General features: G+C 51.2%; 2 pseudogenes; one reads left to right on the top strand and one right to left on the bottom strand.

Moving 5' to 3' along the window:
* Positions 1-1,194: 1,194 nt before the first annotated feature.
* Positions 1,195-1,374, bottom strand: LOC119435337 (U2 spliceosomal RNA; annotated as a pseudogene).
* A 2,034-nt stretch (positions 1,375-3,408) lies between these two features.
* LOC119435333 (anaphase-promoting complex subunit 7-like) lies at positions 3,409-5,228 on the top strand (annotated as a pseudogene).
* The last annotated feature ends 1,599 nt before the right edge of the window (positions 5,229-6,827 follow it).

The following is a 6,827-nucleotide window of genomic DNA, read 5'->3' on the forward strand; positions in this document are numbered from 1 at the left end:
AACTACTGCAATACTATAGCTAAGCGAAGCAGCAGTCACGGTGCGCAAATCTTGAATGTAAAAGGTAACAGGAACGCAAAAGTAGCAGGAAAGGTTCGCCAAAGATTCGTAGTGCATGCTCGCGAGAAAGTGCAAAGCTTATTTTAGGTTCGCTTGCTCTCTGGACTGAAAAGAGCGTGCAGAGTTTGCGCCTTCGCCGAACGAACAATAATGAGAAAGTGCATGCGCGCCGGCTGCGCATTTATTCGCATGTACAGCGGCAACAGCTGATCGAGAAAGTCGGTGCGCTGCGGGGCCATGCTAAACGTGCCAAATTGAGCAGGTTGTAAGATTTTGGCAATCCTGGCGAGGCCAGCGTGACGTATCCAACTTCGCCGGCCGCTGTCTCGCACGCTCGAAACGCCGGACTATCTGTCCGCGCCTTCACAGTGAATCAAAGCACAGAAACGTGCTTGTACTTTCCCGACTATCCAACGTGCACGAGTACTTCGGTTCCACGACCAATGGTTCAAGAATACATCGGTGATTTTCATCAGAATCTCGTGCGGGTCCGCTGTCAAGCCAGATGTTTGCACACACCGTGCGACCATTTCAGCCTCATTACCCATTGTGCCTCTCTCAGATCGGCTAAAATCATTTGGTCGGCGTAACCTACTCGCTTTCCTTCCACAAAACAGTGCAAACTGGCACCACACTGCACGAAAATCATCAAACTACAGTGACTATGATCAAACACAGCGGTTGCGGCGACGGGGGACCTCCGTATAGCCGCCATGTTGCACAGTGTAGCCAGACGCGGCCAGTTTTCGCAGCGCCCCCTGCAGTTCATTTGAGTTGCGAATAGCGAAGTCTCCGCCACCGCTCCCGTATTCCCGCACGTGGTTAGTCAACCGCGTTCTTGCCGTGGCAATCGCCGTGGCCGCCCGTATTCCCCAGTTGGTAAGTCGGAAGCCCTTCTTTACATAGTGTTTTATTCTCTTCGAGGGAACTCTCAACGATGCTATAGCTAGCTGGCCTGCTCGAAGTGTTAGTTGCAGTCGTAATAATGCTTTCCGAGTGTACATGTGGTTGTCGTCTATTCTTTCCTCGAGCTTTACCAGACCGCGGTTGATGGGCAGGCACGCGCCATCCGCGGGGTTCGGTGTGTCGAAGCGGAGAGCCGTGGACTTGCCCCCAATATCCCGACAACTTCGATCCGCGTGGGCCGATTCCGAAGTTAGTGCGAGGCCGGGCCGACCCGAGGCAAAAGTGAAGCAGGCTTCAAGCACTCCACCAACTTGGAAAATAAGTATAATATCTTGGGTCCAAAGGCAACCCGTATCAGATATTAAGTTGATAAGAACAGATACTACACGTTGACCGCGTCGGCCATGTCTACGTTCGCACCATACAAATGTACGCCATCCCGCGCATTCGAAGTAGTGCCATAGTCCCCCAATAATACGGTAGTGCCTACCAATCTGAGTGTCTTCTGACTCCTGACGTCATGTTCTAGGTAGGCTCCTTTTCTCAGTTCTGCTCTGACTGCGAAATGGGTAGGCCGCATGTTGTACGGTCTGAGTAGGAACAATGTGCCTACCAAGAACAACGGCTTGAACAGAAACGGGAATGGGCGCGGCGGCGGAAGGAGACCACGATGATGAGCGCAAATAGCTAGGCCTAGCCCAAAAGCCAGGCCTAGCTAGATGCCCATCAGCTCTGCTGTCTCCCCAGCATTGCGCCTCCAATGCAAGCTACGCTATTTTTTGTCATGATTTGGTCAACTCCCGAACTTCACGACTCGAGACATGCATATGCGCGGAATGGGTTTATCTAATCACCTGTAGGAATAAATTGATAAAAGATAGGTGTGAATTTTGCTAATTATTCTATATTATATCAAATACTTTGGGGTAAGAACTTCAAGATTGTCAAATTTATTTTGTAGAACAGCGTTGCCATAATTACTGAAGTCAACCGTGAACGTAAGTTGAACTGCGAATATAGTTTTTTTTCTGTGTTTTCCATCAAAATTAAATCGGTGTATCCTTGTTACATGAAGTCACCAAAGTTGACGCACTTTAATTGCTCACTTTGGTTTCTGATTTTGCATTCGCAGGGATTTTCCTTTGTTACACTTCCTTTCAAGTTACCTTAAGAGGAGTGGAGGGAGAACACACCCAAAGCTCATCAACTCACCGCTGAAGTCGAAACTGACTCTCGGATAAAAAAAATGTACTCTGACATCATTTTCCAAAGAGACGTTCTAATGTGTTGAAAACGCGGCACCTACGGAAAAAATGCGGTTTCATGCATTGATCTGGACTAAGTAGAGATCAGAGTGCTGTTGTTGTTGACGCCTGCAAGATGTACCAACGAGCGGGGATTGGCCGTGGTTCTCCGTGGAAGATCAATGTTTTCTAGCGGGGTGTTCCCGTCCTTTTTTGTAGCTCTTTGTCACTCCGATTTTCATTAGCCAAAATGTTTTCATCCGCTCCAAATTCAGCGGCTCGTGTCATTCACACGTGCATATTTCTGTTACTGTCAAAATGTAGTATAAATGCCAGTTACCCGTAAGTTTGCTATTCTGCTTTCTTCCACCATCGAAATGAGAAATCCACGACAACAAATGTACTGGGCACTCAACCCGAGGAAAGACCTGATATTTTTTAAAAGCCTCACGATTCAAGATTGCATTAGGATTAAGGATTCCGGCAATGCGATCATTTCGGGCCTCGATATTAGGCTAGAGTCAAAGGGAGGTTTGTAGCACAGTGTTTTGACTTCCTACCTGAAACAAAACAATTACCATACACATTTTTGTAGCCTTTATTCTACTTCTATTTTCATTATTTATTTCATTCAACTTGTTTCTACAAATCCTTTATTGACGTGGTCGTTATTCTCACTGTCAATAACGTCTCTATTATTATTATGCTTCAGTTAGTCTGACTGATCACTCGCATACTATTCCAGTTTTCCCAGTTTTTACTTTTTTTTCCCTTGATTTGTTTCACACCTCTTCAAATAAAAATTGATTAATTAATCGCAACTACATCGCTTCTTGGCCTATTCTCCTTAGTGGACACGTGCCATATATGTTGAACATCATCATCATCATTATCGGTGACGCTTTCTTCGCGTGCCTCGTATTCCAATGTCCATTTAAGGAAGAAGCCATATGGCCAGCGACCCTTCGCCACGTCACCATTGTGCCTGCCGGAACCTGATACGAGTCTCTCCACAAGGACAGGCATATCCCGAACGGCTGCCCATTCGACCTGCTTTTGGCCTTGGTGCTGTTCCTGAGGACGAGGTCCGACGACCTGGGTCGCTTCTGTGGTCTTTTCATCGGCTGGCCCCGCATAAGCAGCGCCCGTTGAACGTTTGACAGCGGAAACTGCATCATTTCGCCTGTCTAGAGCGTTTACCAGCGTTTCACGTGATCAGGTATTGGTTTAGTCACAACGAAGTTAGCTTGCGTCTTAAATGTAGGAAAAGTATATGATATAGGCCTTCTTATGCCCCGATAGTTGCCGGCGAAGTGCGCATTCAGAGAGGCAAACATGTCGAGCAGCGCGGCGACGAGCTTCATCGACCAGCTCAAACTTCTGTACGACAACAAGTTGTACTCAAATGTCACAGCTCTGTTTAGCTTGGCACATCCCATCAGCACTGACTGCCCCGACTTCATGACGGTGTCGGCAAAGTTTCAGAGTTACGTGTACTGCGGAGATGCCTACGTGCAGCTCGGGGATTTCAAGAGAGCCGAGGCCTTCTACCAAAAGGCTATTCAGTTAAAGAAGTCTGCGGCTAAGGCGAAGGGCAAAGGACCCACCTCAATCATAACTGGAGACGTGACATCTGGAAATGACATCATGTATCAGATTCACGTCTGCCACGTGAATGAATCAGCCTGCAGACGCGATTTCTGCGCTCGAGAGCATACCGGGAAAGCAACGCAACAGCCGGGTCAACATGGCCCTGGGGCAGCTGTATCAGCAGTGGCAATGAGCGCTTGGCCATCGCCTGCTACCGTGAGGTCCTCAAGGAGTGCCCACTCGCCTTGCAAGCCGCCAAGAGTCTTCTGGAGCTAGGCGTCAAGGCAGAACAGGTGGCTGCACTGGTGCTACACCCGGGCGGCTCCAGTGGCTCCTCCTTGCCACCCGACATGGAATGGCTTGGACAGTGGATCAAGGCCAATGCGTACCTTCACTCCCGAGAGTACTCCTCCAGTGTCACCAACTTCAAGCAGCTAGAAGCCAGGCCTCAGCTTGCAGAAAATGTGGAGATCCTTGCATCACTGGGGGAGGCCTACTATCACATGGGAGACTACACCAGTGCCACGACTACCATGGAAGGGTGCACAGTCTGGATCCACATCTGCTTCGAGGCATGGACGTATACGCAGCCCTGCTGGCCAAGGAGAAGAAAGTCAAGGAACTTCAGTCGCTCTCATCACAGCTCATGTCAGTGAACAGCAGGAGCCCCGAACCATGGATCGTGATGGCCTACCTCTGCTACGTCATTAAGAAAGGCAACCGAGCCATCTACTTCGCCCAGAAGGCGTGTACGTTGAATCCGAGGCACGTTGAGGCTCTCCTACTCAAGGGCACAGTGCTGCTGGAGCTGCACAGGGTGCCCGAGGCCATCGCGCACTTCGGCGAGGTGTTCAAGGTGACACCGTACAGGCACGAGGCCTACAAAGGCATGGTGGACTGTTACCTGGCCCAGCTGTGGAACGATGATGCAGCGGCCATCGCCAGCAATGCCTGCAAGCACCTGGGCGACACCCCAAGGGTTCTCACACTGTATGCAAGTGTGTTGATGAAGAGCCGAGAGCCTGGAGAGGCCAAGGTGTGCCTGGAGAAGGCACTCAAGCAGGAGCCCACCCCACCTGCCAGCTGTGTACCTGCTCGCCGAGATATACACCAGCAGCGCGCCTATGACCGAGGAATCCAGCTTTTGCAGAAGCACCTGGAGAGCCAGAGCACATGCCGGCTCAATCAGATGCTCGGGGACTTCTACGACCGGACAGGCGAGCACGACAAGGCCCTGCAGCACTTGACGTCGCCCTCAACCTGGACCCCAGCAACACAAGTGCAAGGGGCAAGCGCAGGGTTGAACAATGACCCGAGAATGTGGAGCTCGGCTACGACACGGATGTTGACGAGATAGCTGAGTCAGACGTGGAGAAGGAAATTATAGAAATTGAAGTGGAAGCAGTCTGGTCAGACGTGGAGAATTAACTTGAGGAAAGTGAAGTGGAAGCTGTCTAGTCAGACGTTGAGTATACTTCCACAACTGAAGGACACTCGTGGCAAGGACAGCCTGCTGAAGTTTGTGCGTTTATGTGAATGGTGTCATGTACATTTATGTGAACATGTGTGCACTGTGTGCGCTACTATCGGCGCACTTTGTGGGTGGATGGTGAAATGATAACTGCCTTCTACCAGTGGTGCACTACTTCATCGGTTGTGCTTACTAGTGAATTAAAGATCGCATACGTAAAAAAATGTGAGTTCGTTCAAACTAGCGTGTTTGGCCTGTTTTCTTCAGTGGCTGCGCTTCGCGGGCTAAACATGGTTCTCATTCACAAAGCGATACGCAATTGTTTCAGGTCGCGCATCAGCAGCGCCTACTGATGCCGTGTATGCGAATAGATGAGCTTTCACGGCGACGTGCCCCTGGCCACCTGTCTTCGGTCGCCTCGCAGTGCTCTCAACATCGACTGAGATACCGAGCATTCTCGTCTCGCTGCCATGTGCCGGCCGCGTCGGCGCCTGTAAATTTCGCAAAGTGGCGGGGTGATCTCACGGCGCCTCACATCCGCCACTACATCTTCCTGAGCCGTCATCAACCTCGCGCGCTTGCCCACAGTCGCACTTCTGACAACCACGGCGCTGTGGAATATCATTCGCACCGGATTCGCTGCGAGTATCCATTTCGACTCTGTAGGCAACGCCGTAGAAAGGGCGAAGCCCAGCATTCGCAGCGTCTCCGCTAGTTCTGTGGTTATGGAGTTCTTGCTCCGAAGATCACCCTGGCCGCGACAAGTACGCGCTGTTTGCGACGCCTGATGCTGGGCCCCGATTGGCAAGCTTGCACGCTACCACCGGAAGCGGCTCGCGTCCGCTTCAGGACCAACGGAAATTCCGACGCCAGAGCCCGCCCAGTGCTTTTCAGGTGTCCAGGTGGGAAACATCAAACAAGACACACAGCCGCCCTCAGGTCGGTTTTTTTTTTTTTGCAGTCACTCCATAGCCAGGAAAGCAGCTTCAAGGCGGAGAGGACGTTGCGGATTCTGGCTGAAGCTTCGCCCTGTTGACAACCGTCGTGCTGCCCATCGCGGTCGCCTCCTGCAGTCATGCAGGAGAGCGCCTTTCGGTACAACCAGTGTGAGTGGTTGATGATTGTGCGTTTCTGGTAAGCCGCATGGTGCTGGAAAGAAGGCATCGGCTGGAGCGCTATCCTGCTAGACGTCAAGATCCAACGCGAGTAGACGCAGGTGGAAAATCCCGCCTGCTGGACTCGCCATCCAGCACAACTCACGGCGTAGCAGACAGCGCTGGTTACCGCCCACTTGGCAAAAGAGATGAGATGACCCCCTTGGTGTGCGTCGTGAGGGAGAAGCGGGCTCATGTTTCCTTCGACAAGGCTGCTGCACGTGCGCAACGCGAGGGGGAAAAGCACGACCGAAACATCTAAGTCGAGAATATCGCATGCGTCTCAGCTTTAAGGATTATATACGACTACGTATCCCTTCTTGTTTCCGCCTACTCCACTGCTGCGCCTGTTGCGCGACAACTGTAGCTTTGCAGCAGTTGCTCCCAAGGAAGACATGGCAG

The sequence above is a fragment of the Dermacentor silvarum genome, unplaced genomic scaffold (assembly GCF_013339745.2).
Source record: "Dermacentor silvarum isolate Dsil-2018 unplaced genomic scaffold, BIME_Dsil_1.4 Seq635, whole genome shotgun sequence".
Lineage (NCBI taxonomy): Eukaryota > Metazoa > Arthropoda > Arachnida > Ixodida > Ixodidae > Dermacentor > Dermacentor silvarum.